Source organism: Terrapene carolina, unplaced genomic scaffold (genome assembly GCF_002925995.2).
Source record: "Terrapene carolina triunguis isolate 2854851 unplaced genomic scaffold, T_m_triunguis-2.0 Scaffold62, whole genome shotgun sequence".
Classification (NCBI taxonomy): Eukaryota; Metazoa; Chordata; order Testudines; family Emydidae; genus Terrapene; species Terrapene triunguis.
Window position 1 is genome coordinate 10,032,592 of NW_020664413.1, and position 17,858 is coordinate 10,050,449.

The window sequence follows — 17,858 nt, forward strand, 5'->3', positions numbered from 1 at the left end:
TGCAGCTGCCTGGCCTGAGACCGCTCAGTACCCAGAGCGCACACCTCCTCCGCAGCTCAGAGATCCCTACAGCAAGCAGCCTGCCGCGCTATCCCAGAGATCAAAGGAGCACGCAGGCAGGAATCAGGCAGTACAGAAAGGAGTCTGATTGGAGAGATCCCAGGCGACCCTAGGAAAAGGAATCTTACTCCCAACAGCAGATAGCACACAGAGATCAAAGGAGGACACATCTACAGAGAGAAGTTGCTAGATTGATTTATGGGAAACGTCTGATTGTGGGTGTAAAAACACTATCAAATCAAGCTCCCTCCCTCACACCTGTGATAGTGTTACACCCACTTTGCACAGGTGTGACAACACAAGGTACAAAGCAGTGGGGAAAAACTGAAAGGCTGTTTTCAAACTTCTCTCTCATAAACAACAACAGAATTGGAGAAGAATTTTTGTGTAGGGTTTAAGATCACAGACACTGGGCGTTTTGGTTTTAATAAACCATTTACAGTTCAAAATCAGTTACATTAAGTTTTAAACTGATATTAATGGAGGGACAATATAAATCCTGTTCAGAAAAGTAAATGCAATCCTTGTTTTAAAACCTAAATGTATAGATTTTGGATATGGGTGTCATGGGGTCACAGCCCACTGCAGGATCAGGGCCTGTGTCTAATATTACTTGCATATTACCAAATTAGACTTTAAAACATATTAAGTTTATCCCTTAAATAAATGCAAGAATGCTCGTTGTTTCTTATTGGCAATTTTAATGACATAAGGGTCATCCTGCAAATATGTATGTAGTGGACAGGGGCACAGAAGTGTCAGCTTTGGGATAAATCCTCTTCTTGTGCGCAGGCATGGCTCCCATCAAATGCAAGCCCCTTGAAATGTGACTCTTAGTTGTAGTTTGTTTCCTTGTTTGTTTAAAGGGTGGTGGGGTGGAAGGATTGCTTCCTCTGAAGTGTACAGAACACAATTCAGGCTATGAATCTCCTTTTCTCCCTGGTGTTCCTTAAATGCCTCCACATTTAAACATGGTTGCACAGAAAAAAGGTCTAGGATAAAAACAAGCACCAATTCTGTGCATTACTTTCAAGTGATGTCAACAGCATTACCTTTGTAGAGACTTAAATATTCTTCATTCTAATCCTGGGATGAATTTTGTGCACAAAAACAGTAACAATGAGCATCCTTTAAAAGGGGGCAGCATTGGATACCACTTTTGCTGGTACGTCATCTGTCTCACTGAGCATTAGCTGCTGGTAGATAAGAAGAGCAAGTTACACTACTAGTCTAAGAAACCTCTCTTTTGGTTCTCTCTTGTGGTGCTGTGTCTAAAGTGCAAGGCTAAGAAGACCCCTTCTTCAGCTAGTTTGAATCCTCATCATATAGAAACAAAAGCAAACATATATGGAGTCCAACTTCCATAATCTGCCTGGCCACTGGTAGACAATGGCTGTTTAACTGGAAAGGCATTCACATGGCGGCAGTGAGAGGAAATGGCACCCCTCCCATTATGCACACATACAAGTGCTTGGCCTAAGAGGGGGAGCTTTCATGCACCCACTCACCCATACAGAGCTGGTCTTAGTTTTTTTCCATGCCCCAGCTAACCAGCATCTATGTAATGGGAGCACCTTTGGGGATGGAGCTCTCATCTGTCCAGCAGTTTTGACCAAGTGTTCGAAGCCAGTGCCACTCTATCTCCACTCATGCTTCTCTGAACCTTGAGTTTCACTTTCCTTTGCTCAGGGAGCACAGCTACTGGTGCTATTTTCTCCAAAGGCACCGGGAGGAAATGAAACATTTCCCCTACCATTGCTCAAATTTGGGGGAGACAAACAGATGGTACTCTCCAAAGCTCCACCCACTTGGGACGCCAAAATGAGATGCCAGAACGAGGCCACCCTCACAACAGATTGTGCAGATATTCAAAAAATGATCATAAAGGCTCTACTAAACCCATTGGGCTTGGCTTAGCTTCACCGGGTTTTGGATACAGCCAGGGGCAGGGATGGATTAGGGCGTAGACACAAAAGACATGTCTTGCACCTCAGCTCTCACAGTTCTTCAATGATATCATAATCTCACTTTTGATTTAAAAGATGATTCTAGCCTTCACAATCATAAAGAAGGCATGACCTGAGTGTCACCAAGGAAGTGACGTTTGCCTTCAGGAAAGGGAAGAGCTCTGGCCATTAAAACCACTTAGCCCCACAACCAGCACTACAGCAGGTCAGGCCCCTGCTGGGATCTAGAGCACTGGCTCCCCCTTAGTGGAGCTTAGATGCTCCATTCTTTCCCTTTGGGCTTTTGGCTCCACAGGTCAAATCGTGAGGGGAAGAACTAAAGGTATCACCCTGCTCTTCTTTCCATTGGCCTTTAGAACCGACTAATGGCAGAAGGGAGTGAATGCAGCACCTTGCTAAACTTGGCACAGGCACTGTGTGCTCCCATGTTCCAGTCACATTGCCTCTCAGAGCCCCTGCAGGAGCTATGCATCTCCCAGGGTGGGCCTGTGCTTTAAAGACACCCCAGGAGCCACAGGATGAACTGAAAGTAAATATTTCTGCTCCTTTGGCATTGATATTAAATGAGATCATGCTTTTGACGATGAGTTTTCAAATAGATTTAATGGATGGTGCTGGGTAGAGTAATTCTCTATTGCTGTTAACTGGCTGCTTCAGTTTTTTAATTGTAAACATCTTTCATGCAGCTACTCCAGGGACACATTTAGGAAACAGCAGCTGGATGGATTTAAAACTTGTCAGAGCATCTTGACCTAACATTTATATTTCTGCAATGTGCAAGCCATGGACTGTAACCAACAAAGCCCTCAGAGAGCTTACACAGCTTCTGTAGGGCAGTGCTCAGGAAACAAATGAAGGATGAAGTTACTTTCCTAAACACTTCCAGTGGGTAAGTGATTGAGGTTGAACTGTAAAGGCTGCAGTTCAGATGATTATCAGGTAATTAAGAGCAGAGCTGCATCAAAGGAATCACAGTCAGTATAGCACTGGGCAAGGGGAGGGAGGATATTCTTCGATTACAAGTTGGGGATGCTTCTGTAGAAACTTTTAGGCACCTTTGTTGGGAGAAGCTTCAGGGGGTGCCATGACCCATCTATTCAGGGCTGGCAGCATTTAATACTCTCTTCTTTTCACTCAAACTTCTTCTCCAGAAAGTAACTGAGAATATGATCAGTATTTGGTCTGACACATAACTAGAGTTGTGAAGCTACAGAAAAACCCACCAGGTAAACAAACATGTCTATAAAGCCCAACAACAGAGACTTGAGCTCCCCTGAATGTTCAGGCCTTGAAAAAAAAATGCATTGTCTCTCTCTCCCTGGTGAGTGTGAGGGCCTAGGTCATCTCTTTCTGCAGAATGTAAACTCTTGTTTAAAAATACAAAGCAGTTTCTAGCGTTTGTGATTGTGGAGATAATTTTCCAAATATGAGCCAATGTAGCATCGTCTTCCTGAGTCTGTTCTATTGCCTCCTGTGCTGCTCTTAGCTTTTTCAAGCAGTAACAGAGAAAGCTGCAAAACTGTCAAGAATCATATCAGTTTCTCGCTGCTGCTGCTGTTGTGGCACACTGGAGATTTATACTGGGGAAAGAGGACCCAAGAAATGGAGGCAGGAGTAGCGATAGTATAGCAGAGGTTTCTTTCCCCTCCTTGCAATAGCCAGAGGCTCTGGGAGAGGGTAGTGTAGTAGAGACTCCCCTGCTTACAGCAGCCAGGAGGTTTGGGAATGGGTAGAAGAGACAGGAAGCTTCATCAAACTTACACTGTAATGCAACAGTGACCTCAGCAGTGTTAAGGCAGAATAACTTCCCAAATGCACAGAATGTGGGACAGACAGAAGCCTATGAGGGTACAGTTGGGGTTTTTACATTAGAGTGCAAGTTTTATGAAACAGGGGTACTATAGTGTATAGGAATTGGGCTGTATCCCTTTAAATAGTTTGTGAGCCCTCCAAGGATGCTCACTGTGTTCTGGAAACCAACCACAACAGCAATATGTATATACAGTAGAACCTCAGAGTTATGAACACCTTGGGAATGGAAGTTATTCGTAACTCTGAACAAAATGTTATGGTTCTTTCAAAAGTTTACAACTGAACATTGACTTAACACAAAAGAAAAATGCTGCTTTTCCTTTAGTTTACATTTAACACAGTACTGTACTGTATTTGCTTTTGTTTTGTTTTGTTTTTTGGTTGGTCTCTGCTTCTGCCTGATTGCGTACTTCTGGTTCCAAATGAGGCGTGTGGTTGACTGATCACTTTGTAACTCTAGTGTTCAAAACTCTGAGGTTCTGCTGTAGCTAGTCTCATGTTTCTGTAGATTTAGTAAACTTGATAACCTGGAACCAGCTGTGCCCATTTGTTTTCTTCTCATTATTGTTGTGTAAAGAGCAAAAGCCACAACAGGTATGTATTTTTGGGGGGTATCCCTTGGATATGGAAGTAGAAGCCTTGCGGCATGGTGAAGTGTGTTATTTACAGTATGGTAGACAATATAAAGAGGGAAAGGAATGCACAAGTCTTTCCCCTGAACTTTGTATTTCCATGCTGTTCAGGTTTGGGTGGAGGAGGTGTGTCCTGATGTAATCTTATCTGTCATTAAATGTAATATTTGGTTGCTAATATAGAAGCACTTGCGCTCAAACATATGCGCACACATAAAGTGAGCAGTATTGGGATTTCAACCAGGTGCTCTCTGTGTACCTTGTCCGTTGCCTCCATGCTTCACATCAGCCTTTGACCATATATATCTATATACATGTTCTGGCACCACTGGAGCTTAAGGTACTACATAAGTGTAGATATAATTGTTAATAACAATTAGGAGATAGCATCAAAGCAAGCAATAAGCAAACACGTTCTTTATGCTGCCAAATTACTGAAGAGAAGGAGGAATAATCAATGTATCATTGTTGTAGGAAAAAAAATAGGTGGGGCTTATAAAACCATATAATATTATCAGTGGAAAACAGCAGCTCAAAAATCCAACTCCAGACAATAAACCAATCCTGTTCTGCTAATCTTAGCAGAGAATATTGTCAGCAAATTCCACCTCAGCTAAGAAGTTCTATGAACTCTAAGCCCCTGTGATGTGTTACTCACATTTTTCTGTGTTTAAAGTAAAAATGAAATTGAACAGACTAACTAGCCAGGACTGTGTTTAAGACATAGCTGGGCTTCTGTGAAAGAAATGTGTTTTACACACTTTTAAAACCATGCTCTGTTCCTCTTTTCAAGGAATTCCTTTTCTTCCTCTGAATAAAAGATTCTTCAGTTAGAGTCTTGTTCTTTTATAGTTGTGGATAGGTTCCAGCATAGACGTACTGTTGGCCTGAGTTCTGTTTTTCTCCAAAGCCAGACCCCTATAATTTTCAGTGGCATCCACATTTTTTCCTTCTTTTTTAAAATGCACTAGGGAGGTCAAGTGGGTTGTATGAGCTGTAGCATTGTTCCAAACATTCACACTTAGCACCAAAAAAGGGAACATTTAATAAACAGATCACAACTAGGAATGTGTTGGAATGTTGATCTTTTGATGATCAGAAGAACTTTCAGTCATGAGGTCTAGTTAAATATCCCAAGTGACATATTGAAAACACTTCCAGTGACTATTATTTTCCCCGTTATCTGGGCATACATTTTAAAGTCAGCTCACAGGGCTTCTGACCCAAAAAGATCTTTTGTGATGCTAAAAAGATACTATATTAAAACATACCTTAGTTGTAGAGTGCCTAGCACAATGGGATCCTGGTCTAGGACTAAGTACCACGGTAATACAAATAATAAACAATAATGATGACAAATGGGCATCTCACATTCTAATATAAAGGCATTTCACTCTTTTGGCATTAGAAAGCAGTACTTTCTTTATAGATAGGTTAGTAGAATTGGCAATGGAATGACTCTGCAGTGGTACTCAAATGTATTTGTTTATTATGGAACTCTTTAATCTCAAAGAAAGTATTTTATCTAAGTAGCCTGATGTGGGAATTTGGACAATGAACTGTGGACATTCCTGAATTTGCATGTAATGGGTTGAAATAAAAATAGACTATATGTTAGACTGGGTTCCAGGAGAACCACTATATTTTATTATTTTCCAAGAATAAAATGCTATTCTTAAGTTTAATTAAGAAAAAAATAACTAGATATAGTGAATAACCAAAATAACTAATTATTTTGGTTAGTGCTAGTGTTCCAGTAGCACTAAAATCAGAGCTCCATTGTAGCAGATGCTATAAAAACACATAGTAAGACACAGTCCCTGCTCTAATGAGTATATCATCTAAATAGACAAGAACATTGTTTTAGAACTGGGAAACTGAGGCACAGAGAATAAATGATTTGCCTACAGTCAGGTGGCAGAGGTGGTAACTGACCCCACCCTGAATCCCACTGCAGTGCCTTACTCACAAGACCACTCATACTCCATATCCTGTTAGGTCAGCTGAAACAGCCTTTCATTACTGTTCTATCAACATACTGGGAATTACACAAGACCATGAAAGTCTTATATGTTTGCTTCAAATCTAATTAGCCCCAACACATTGTTTAACAGAGCATGCAGCACATCAGCAATTATTGATAATACACACAACAAGAGTTCAAACCTGTGTAGCAGCTGGGAATTTTATGCCATATCCTAAAAGTCCTCCACCTGCAAAACTCCCATTGGCTTCATATTATGGATCTGACCTCCATGGGACCTTTGCATGAAAAGAAGTTAGTTGCAGGATCAGGCTCTTGGCTTCTTTTCCTTCAACAAATTGCTTAAGCTTATCCTAGTTCTCCTATGCCCAATGGAGGAAGCTACATTTGTTTTAATGCAACTTATTTAACTGCTTCAGGACCAGCTTGTGATCTCCTGCTCACACAGGACCAGTCACGGATACCCAGACTCACATTGTGAATAGTACCATACACCACTATCAGTCCCATTGAAGTCAACAGGATCGCACATGGGGTAAGGAGCTGATCATTCTGAATAAAGATGTTAGGATCTGGCTCAGAAAGTGTCCCATTGAAGTCAGTGCATCGGTTTGTGTGAACGTCTGATCACCAATGTGAGTAAGAGGTTCATACAGGTCCTACACATTGTCTAATCTGTTGAGCAATTCATTCGGGGGATAACTAGGAAGGATTTGGAAGCTAAATAATGCAAGTTCCTGTCAAATACTTGTCCTAGTTCACTAGCCACGATTAAGAAAAAAGATAAACGATTAAACTGTACTTGCAATGTGTATCACACATTTCCCCTAACTCATTAGATGATAGAGAACACCATTTAGTTATAGATTTTCACCTTTTAGTTATAGGTTGTGCCTAGCACAACAGTGCCTCAAGTGCTAGCACAATGCAAATAATAACCAGTAACCCAAAGTCCAGTCACTTACTTGGCAAAACACATCTTTGCAAAACTTTTTTTTAAATTTCATACTCTAGTATTTTTTGATTCAGTCAAGTCATAACCTATTGGAATTGAAGAACTGCAAAGTCTCTTATGACAATGCTTTTGACATCCAGTTTGCTCATGGGAAAGGCTTCAAATAATTCTTAAGAACTAAGGTGGTTGGACGATGATGTAAGTGATGGTTCAGTTGCTCACAATGAGGAATAAAAAACAAGAAACACAAATGAAACTGCTAAACAAGCACATTTGCCTGAATTCTTTCGTTTTCAGGACAACACAGAAGTGAAAGTGGTGGTATTCTGCTCTGTTGAACATGCATTTTATTTAGTCCAATGGGCAGTCACATCAGCAACATATTAGGAGCCCAAGGACCACATGTTATTTGCAAGAAATTGAGAAGTCTGTTGCCCTGATATTTAATACGAAGACATATCTTCTGCTGCATGCTCCAGTTTCTATTCCTCATAAGTCTTACTGCAGGACACCCTATAACACAGACAAGGTGTGTGAGGTAATATTTTTTATTGGACCAACTTCTGTTGGTGAAAGAGACAAGCTTTCAAGTTTACACAGAGCTCTTCTTCAGCTCTGTGTAAGGGATTGGCATAAGCCCTCAACACAAGGTTTAATATCCCTTCCAAAAATATTATTACTGTTAATTAGGATAACTCTGGATATTCTTGACATCCATGTAAATATCCAATCCCTTTTTTAATCTTCCTAAATACTTTGCCTCAACAACTTCCACCGGCAATGAGTTCCACAGTTTACATCATTTACACAGTCTGCAGGACATCATTTGGCCTCCTGTCAGTTGGTGGGAATAAAAAGAGTAAATATAAAAATAAATGCCTGTGTCTGGAAGAAGTTTTGTTTCTGACAAAACAATTTGATTTGTCTAACTAATTGAGGACGATTTAAGGATAGGCAGCCCCTAAGTGGTCTGAACACAGGACTGGGAGCCATGAAAACCTGAGTTCTGATACTGCCTCTGCCAATGTGTGCCCTTGGTCAAATCACTTCACTTGTCAGTTTCTATCTTTGTAAAAATGAAAATAATACTGTCACCCCTTTGCTGAGAGGTAGCAGATGGGAGGGCTTTGCAGATTGGTCTCCCATTGGAGGAGAAATCAGTGATGTGGAATCCATATTTTTCTTAGTGAACTTGTTTTATTTATACTATACATGCACCAGTCCTTGAACAGAGGTGGTCATAAACAGCATGCAGACAATCAACTCTTTCAGAAACCTCAGCCCAAACAGAAATGTTTTGTTCCCAGGAAGCAACTCTGCCCCAAGAATAGTCTAGCTGGAAAGATTAAAGCAAAGAGCAAACTCTCTTGCTGTTTGCGAGAGCTCTCCCAAAAAGAAAATTTACATACCTAAAGCAATATAGCATTTATTCAAAGACTGTATACTACTTGATGCTAAGGAAAAAAACTATTAAAACTGTGTGAAAACAGTGCCACCTGATGACTCCCGCCATAACAATACTTGTCTGCCTCCCATGTGACCTGTTAAGGTTCAATACTTTACATCTGCAAAGCACTTGGAAGATGAAAAGTGCTATCTATATATGTGAGTATGAATTTTTATTATAGGTAGAAAATTAATTATACCGTGAATAAAACAGGTCACTGCATAGATGGTTTCCTATAAAGCTGCAGCACCAGCTGGCTGAGGGAAAGGAGTAATCATTTCCCTCCAACAGAAACTGTAGTGCTGAAAATCATGATATGTCTTTATCAATTATTATTATAGTTTTAGTGGTTGCAGGGGAGACAGCTGCCATATTTAATGTTACACATGGGAAATGTCTTTCTCTGAGATAATGAGCTATTCTGTGTGACTGCCAGCCTGGTACAGCAGCCATCAGTAAATGCACAGCTGAATTCTAGCTCACAAACCAGAGATCTGCTTCCCTATCCTGACCAGCAGGGCTCACTCCCTCATCCCACCAATGCTCTGACTGCAAGGATGAAGGAAAGGAGAGGATAAGAAGTGGCTGATTTTGCCAAATGATCAACTCTGAGCTACGTACAAAATGACTTCAGAGTGATCCTGACCTTGCAAGCTGACATTGAGGGAGGAGACTATGTGTGAAAACAACTAATACCCCAGAAAGCGACAAAGAGTCCTGTGGCACCTTATAGACTAACAGACGTATTGGAGCATAAGCTTTCGTGGGTGAATACCCACTTTGTCAAATGCATGCTTATGCGCCAATACGTCTGTTAGTCTATAAGGTGCCACAGGACTCTGTCGCTTTTTACAGATCCAGACTAACACGGCTACCCCTCTGACACTTAATACCCCAGAGAAGCACATGGCACCAATAAAGAAAGGCAGCTAATTTAAACCTACCCTGCACTGCCTGGGGCCTTCCGATCCTTGATCCTTCCCAGGTAATATACTGCATCTACCTGTGTCCTCTCACTTTATGTACTGATTGCTGCTGTAATCTAATGTTACTTTGAATTAAAGTCTCAGGACCAGATTCTCAGCTCTGCTGCACCTTAACCATCCTTGCGTCGGGGAATCTCTGGGTGTCATGGGGAGGCATGTCATGGTATAAGGGACATCCTTGAAAGCCAGGGGGCATCCTGGCAACTTTATGCTCCTGCAATTCCTGGTTACCAGAATGACATGGTTCCTAGAAGCTACTGGTAGTGACTGTAACTTACACAGTGATGTAAAGTGCTGTGCTTCCAAACAACTTTTATGCACCTTTAAGACTGCTCTGAGTTGTGCCACCAGCTGAAGCATTTTTGTAACAGGAGCTAACTCAGCAACCTGTCACTCAAATCCCAACCAATATAGCTTAATTGGGACCTAACTGGATGATCAATTAACTGAGTAAAGCTACAGCTGGGCAGCTAAGGGGGGGGGGGGAGGGGGAAAGCAACCCCAGCAGACGGCAGCATATAAATTAAGAGGAAGGCAATCCTGAGGGGGAGAGCTAGCTGGCTGGACTGACTGCTTTCCCCCAGAAGCAAGTAGAGTAGCTAGCCTGGGGACTGTAAATATATGCAAATAGTGTACCAGTTGGAAAAACAGAATAACACACGATGGTGGTGAAGGAGACGTGAAGTGGTGTGGTCTGTGATCAAGGGCTGAAAGAACTGACAGGGGACCACCTTATGACACTTATCCAGCCAACCCCAGCACAGGGTGAACACAGAGCTGGTATAAAGCCTGTCCTGCTATCCTTAGTCCTGCATTGAGTTCAGCTTGGCTGGACCACAGAATCTGGATCTCAGTGTTTAGGTTAAACATACAAACATGTTCATTGCAAAGTATTATTATTAATTATAATTTCTTATTTAAATATTGACAATGTGCTCAGCGCTGTACAAGAGAAACAATATACACTGTAAACTCTGAGGCAGAGACTACAATCTAGGCAAGACCGATTCAGAGCAGATAGGATACTATCGTCCAACTTTACTCGCTTATTTTAAACTTTTAATTCTACAAGAAAGGAATAAACTATTATAAAAAAAAATTGAAATGGGGGTCTGGCCCTCTCAGAGGATGGGTAACAGGGCCTGGAGTTTTACACTTTTATTTCATTGGACTTAATCCAGCCCAGGACTGTAGTGACCATAAATCATAATCACCTAAAAGTTTGTTGGATTATGAGAAGTAAGTTAGTGGGGACAAGCATCCACTACAATCAACACCTTCTTGACAAATCTGTTGTAAGTTGTAGCAGAGAGGCCAAATTCTGAATGCTCCAGGAGGGCTGAGGCCCTCAAAGGTATTTGAGGTGCCTAACTCCCATTGATTTCATTGAGCCATCTTCTCAGTGATCCTTCCTGGTCAGGTTTGAGGCTCATTTATCAGATGGTAAGGAAATAACCTGCACCGAGACATTCAGCAGTAGAACATTAGAGCATAGCTAAGAGCTGATAAGCAGACAGATTGGATGCCGAGGGATCAGAAAACACGGACAGGGTGATGTAGAAAGGTGGGTCATCAGCAGAGAACTGTAGCCCAGTACTGAAGGTAACAATGAAAGAACCCAAAGGAGAAGCCGGCTAAGGATGTAGCCTTGCAGCATTCCACAGTGGAAGGGATGAGGGGGAGAAAAGTCTCCTCCACCAGAAATTAAAAAAGGATCAGTTCGAGGGGATGGTTATTGCTTTATACGTGTATGTAAAAGTCTGGATGTGCACTGAGACAGCTGTAATAAACTGAATGAGATGAGTTAATCCATGCTTTTTCACAAGAGCACCAAAGCTAACACAAACTGGCACTAGCCACAGTAATTACTCTATGTGGGTGCATACATTGATATGCTTGCAGCCAGCTTTGATGCAGCTCCAACGCAAGCTGTTAGCAGAGGAAGGAAGGTAGCTATGGGTAGATATTTTGGACCTGGCATTCATCAGGACATTTGGTACAGATCCCCTCTGGAGAAGCTGGAATTCGACTCTGGTAAAAGTGTTCAATTTGTAAATTTGTTCCCTGGAAATGCTCCTGATACTGAAAACGGCTGCTAATACTCCATCATTCACCTTGAAGATTAACAAGAAATACTAGAAAGTTGTATTAAGAATAAAAGTGAGGCTCTGGGGTTTATTTGTCTTTTGATGCATATATGTGACTATAGTTAACCTTAACGCAAGTTAGGTACCTGTGCCCAACAAATAGAGAATAGCTAGATCTCTCTGATTTAATCTGGCAAAGGCATTCAGGTTGACTCTATTTCCACCAAAAGAGACTGATGTACCATAGCAACACAGCTGTCAACATCTGCAAATTGTCACCAAGGGCAATTTTCTGAAAAAGCCTGGAGTATCTGGGCTATCATGGTCACCAGTTCTCTGAGGGTTGCATTCACATTTAGGAGTAAGGGAGCTAGGGTGACCAGATGTCCTGATTTTATAGGGACAGTCCCGATTTTTGGGTCTTTTTCTTATATAGGCTCCTATTACCCCCCACTCCCTGTCCCAATTTTTCACACTTGCTGTCTGGTCACCCTAGCTAAATATAAATATCTTCTTAGCAGGTTCCAGAAAATTAATACCATATTTAAGCTCTTCTCAAAGAGATGAGAATAGGTACTAAATCCTATGTTCTCTGCTCCACAGATTGTGTGATGACACTGCATTAGTATGGGATGTTTCACAAAACACTCCACCAAGATAGCAAAAAAAAAATACAGGACCCAAGTCAGAAGACATCCAAAGGTTTGGAATTCAAATAAACATCCTACTATGTGATCGTTTATCTGAATTTATGGAAGAACCAATGAGATCTCATGGCCCTCTCATACTCAAACACCCACTTTTGCTCAGTGAGACTTGGCTCCCGTTTCCTGCTTCTTGGAAGGGAGATTGGTATGCCTTGCATCAGCTGCCTGTCTTTGAATGCATATATCAATTCAAGCATTGCAGCTATCCTGCCCCAGAAACTCCTGAAAAACTGGTATTGCCCATAAAATCAGTCTATACATTTTGCTATCAGAGTTTCATTTCAAATTGGAGCTAATGCTTACTAGTTGGAAATATTATTTGTATCCTATATGACAACTTAATTAACAGTAAAAAATATGACCATCGTGGAGACGTGGACATTAGAAGTAACCTCGTCAAATCAGCATGCTTGAAACCAAGAAACAAGGATGGTCCTGTGGTTATGGCACCAGACTGGCACTCGGGAAATACTGATTAAAATCTCAGCTCGTCCATAGACTACCCATGTGACTTTGGGCAAGTCACTTAAACTCTCTATGCTTCATTTCCCTGTCTGTAAAATGGGGATGATAATAATACTTCCAAACATATACTTTTTGTCTTGTTTATTTAGATTGTAAGCTCTTCAGGGTAGGGACTATCCTTTCCTATATGTTTGTACAGCATTTAGTAGAGTGGGTCTAAGGGCATTACAGCAATATGAGTAATTATAATCAAAGACCGTGTTTTTATGAAGTGATCAATTAGTAGAATAAAATGATTCACCAACAAAGAGCCTGATCAAATTCCCAATGAAGTAAATGGGAGTCAGTTCAGTCCCTCGATGAATTGCAACAAACTCCTGAAACCAACTCCCCAAACGTTATTCCAGGGCCCGGGCTTTCTGCTGAAAACATTTCAATGCATGTTGCCCAATGGCTAGAGAATGTCCAAATGAGTTATTTCATTCATGGAATTATGATGTTTAATAAATTAACATTGTTAAGGCAAATTTAACAGTGGGCTGAAAACAGTAATTAATCATCAGAGTTTAAAAACACATGCTAGACATAAAGTTTGCCTATTCTCGTTACATTTTGAAAACTGGTGAAGTATTAATGGCTTTACTGTTATTAACATACCTTGAGGCTTTAAGCTTTTCCACAGCTGTTGGGAAGCCCTTCTCTTCAACACACATAATCTGTCATTCCAGGAACCAGCTTTGTCAAGCAGCTCATTTGGCTTCAGTAAAGCTAAATGACAAAAAATACTATATTCCATGCAATTAACATGTCTGAGAGTCCCTAGTTTAGAGAGGAGACAAATAAGACGGGACATGATAAAGAGATGAATGGTATAGAAATGGCAAATCACTCTGTTTTATTTATCCTGTCTCCTAATGTAGTAGGATGACCAGATGTCCCAATTTTATAGGGACAGTCCCGATTTTTGGGGCTTTTTCTTATATAGGCTCCTATTATCCCCCACCCCCGTCCCGATTTTTCACACTTGCTGTCTGGTTACCCTATAATGTAGGAATAAGGGGACTTCAGATTAAATAGGGGGACTGCAAGGCAGCATATTTAGAATGGAAGTAAGAAATACACAGCACATAATTAACCTGTGGAACTCACTGCCACAATATATTATGGAGGCCAAAATCTTAGTGAGACTCAAACAAGGATTATCTATTTATATGGATAATAAGAACATCCTCAGCTACATTAGGGAGCATAAAAATGTATATATGATATAAACTCTCATTGTTCAGGTCCCGCCCCTAACTAGAATGGAGCATTGTCATGAGGACTGAAAACTGGCTAATGGACAACAAGCAAAGAATAACAAGATTGGGGCAAGGCCTGTAGTGGAATACTGCAGAATTCATAATTCAGCCTAGTGTTATTTAATATTTCCATTAATGACTTGGAAGGGAAATAAACAGGTAGTTAATTAAATTCTAAAATGATACTAAATTGGAAAGAGTTGCAAAAATAGGGATGACTGAGATGTAATGCAAAGTGATGGGTAGAAAGTAACAAAATAAGATTCAGCTAGAAAAATGCTAGCTAATACTGTGAAACTGGCAGACCAGGTGCCAGTTCATGCCAAGGCCCCCAGGCCTCACTGAACACTGACAAATGCATAGCTAGAAACCAGTCGGGCTCACCTGTGTTAGCATTGTTAAAATAGATATTAAGTTTATAAGAATGTGTTTAGTATTTGGACTTTATGAAATGCTTGTGAGTTGCTAGACACATTAATCTCACTTGTAATATCTGTATCCCATGTTCTAAGGTAATATTTAAGTGTTTGCTTTGTAACTATAAAAGTGTTTGCTCTGAAACTGGAAACCCCCACTGTCAGGAGAGAAACATTACCAAGTGTAAAATATTAGTTTACCACAACAGGAGTCATTTCCTGCCCAACAAAAGAAGATCCATAGACACCAGAGGAACCATTATGGAACATCAGTGGACCAAAGACTTTATTGATTGGTCCACCCACACCCATAAAGAGGGGACAAGTATCCTTGTCCCATCACAGTTTGGACTCTGAGCGAAGGGAATAAAATCCTGATAAAATCCTGATAGCCTGATAAATACATCTAGAGAAAAATAACTTGAAATATAAATATTCAGTAGGAATAAGAAACTTGAGAAGTAATGAGGGTAAAGCAGACCAGTGGTAGTGGACAGCATAATGGACTATGACTTTGCAATGTGATATGGTAGCAAAAAAAGACACTGTAATTTTTGGGCTGTCTACATAGAAGCATGACATCACAGAACAGAGAAGTAATAGTCTGTCTATGGCTAGAGGGTGGCTACATCTGGAATACTGTGTTCAGTTCTGGGCACCTCATTAACCATAAAGATACTGACATTTTGGAGACAGATCAGAGAAAATGCTCAACAAAAATGCTCCGAGGGGGTAACAGAACTGACATATGAGGAACGATTAAAAGAGCTATTTGTGCAATAGCTTTGCTAAACTGTGACTAATGGCACAGTCTAACCATCATTAATAAGTATTACTTAACACTTAAATAATACTTACTAGGGGCAGGAGGGAGGAAGAGGAATTTTCAGTAGTGCTCACATTGGCCTAGCTGCTCCCATTGAAACTGATGGAAATTTTACTATTGATTTTAATGGGAGTGGTTAAGCCAATGAGTAGTGGTTTTGAAAATCCTGCCCTTCGTGCATAGACCTCAAAGAATTTTATAGAAGTGTGTAAAAGCATCATTATCCCCGTTTTACAGAGAAGGCACCTGAGACAATGAAAGAAACTATATGATTGAACCATGATCCTGTAAAGACATATGCGGGTGCTTAGTTACCTTTATGCATGTGAGTAGTGCTATCAGTGGGACTATTCTTGGGAGACTATCCATAGTTCTAATGCATCTCACTGTCACGAAGATTTTCCTAATATTCAGCCCAGTTTTTTCCATCTCTCAATTTGTTCCCATTTCCTTCTAATTATAGCACCTGTATTCATTACCATCATTAGAATGGTGGTAATTCAGGGTAAAAGTTTCAAAAGTGCCTAAGTTCCATTTTCAAAAGTGATTTAGAGACAGATTTTTGAAGGTATTTAGGTGCATAAAGATGCAGACAGGCACATATTTGATTTCAATGGAGGCAGCTAGGCAATTTGAAAATCCCACTAGGTCCCTATCTATATCTTTGGATTTCTAGGCCCTGCTCCAGAAAGGTACTTAGGCACTTAAGTCTCAGGTTTGGTGCCTAAGTCCCAGGTTTAGGCTCCACTGTGATCCACAAAACTTCTGACGAACCTTGTAGGTGCCTAAATTTACTTGGCACCTTAGTTTCCAGAGTAAAAGTTCCCTATACATCTATGTTTCTGCCTCTGAGCATGCACACTGCTGCCTCCTTCCAGGCATCTGGATGCAGAAACAGCGGTCAGCCATCTCCTGCCCCCTCCTGTAGTACCCTGCCTCTGTTTCCCCAATTTCAGGGCCCTTTAGCAGACTCTACACACCTTTTCTGTGGTCAAAAGACCCCTTTCGGGTACTGTGTTTATTCATAGAAAATAAACAAAAGTCCCAAATTAAAGTCCACCAAACAGACATTTCTCTTCCTACTCCCTGGCCGTTTTGCCTGGAGAGCTCTGAAGTCTTTCCGCTGCTTGCTGAGGGTCTCTTTGCAGGCCCTTCTGTTTGTCCCCCTGCTTATTCAGGGTCTCTTCCAAGGCTCCCTGCCTGGAGAACTTTTGCACTGTTTCCCCTGTCGGTTCAGGGGCTCTCCTGCTTTAGCAGGCAACTCCCTGCCATTCCTTGCTGAAGTCTAAGGGGATGTCTACACAGCAAAGAGAAACCCATGTCTGTTGATTTGGGCTCATGGGGCCCAGGCTGCAGGGCTGTTTCATTGATGTGTAGGCTTCTGAGCTCAGGCTGGAGCCTGAGTTCTGAGATCCTCCCACGTCACAGGGATCTTGAGCGCAGGCTCCAGCCTGAGCCTGGAAGCCTACACAACAATGAATCAGCCCCACAGCCTGAGCGTCTAGTTGCTGTGTAGACTTACCCTTTGTCCGAAGTCCCAGGACTCTGCTAGACCTGCTTACTCCTAGCAGTCTCTGTTCTCCCTGACTATTTAAGTACTTGTCCACAGAGGAACAGTCATGGGGCCAGAGAGAGGAGTGGAGTGAGAATGCTTCTGCAGTCCAGTGATTGGGGCACCCATCTAGGAGGTAGGAGACCCAGTCCCCCTATGCCGATCCCCCTTTCCTTATTTACTCTACAGTGGAACAACTTCAACAGGAGAGACTGAGAGCAGCCCATATCAGAATATCCTATAGCTCAGTGCTTAGCTCACATCCCTGAGAGGTAGGAGACTCCTTGTTCAAATCCTTTCCTCCTCTGATAGCGAAGGGGGGAATTAAACCTGGGTCTCCCACATCCCAGGTGAATGCTCTAACTACTGGGATAAAAATTAGTAGTAGGTGGGCTCCTCCTCCACGAGCCATTTTGTGTGGAGTGAGGCCAGTAGCTAACTCATTTCTGCAAGAAGCTGTTTAGGCAGCCTGTTCCTATTAGTGGATTTGCAAGCAGAGACAGGTGCCTTCCTGCCACCTATCTCCATGAGAGGGGTGGACCTTAGGACACACCCCTCTGGTTGGCATTCTATTGGCTACTTGAGGTGGCTTCCTGCCTTGCAGGCTGGCTTTCGATGCAGGGGCGGCTCTAATGTTTTTTGCCGCCCTAAGCACGGCAGT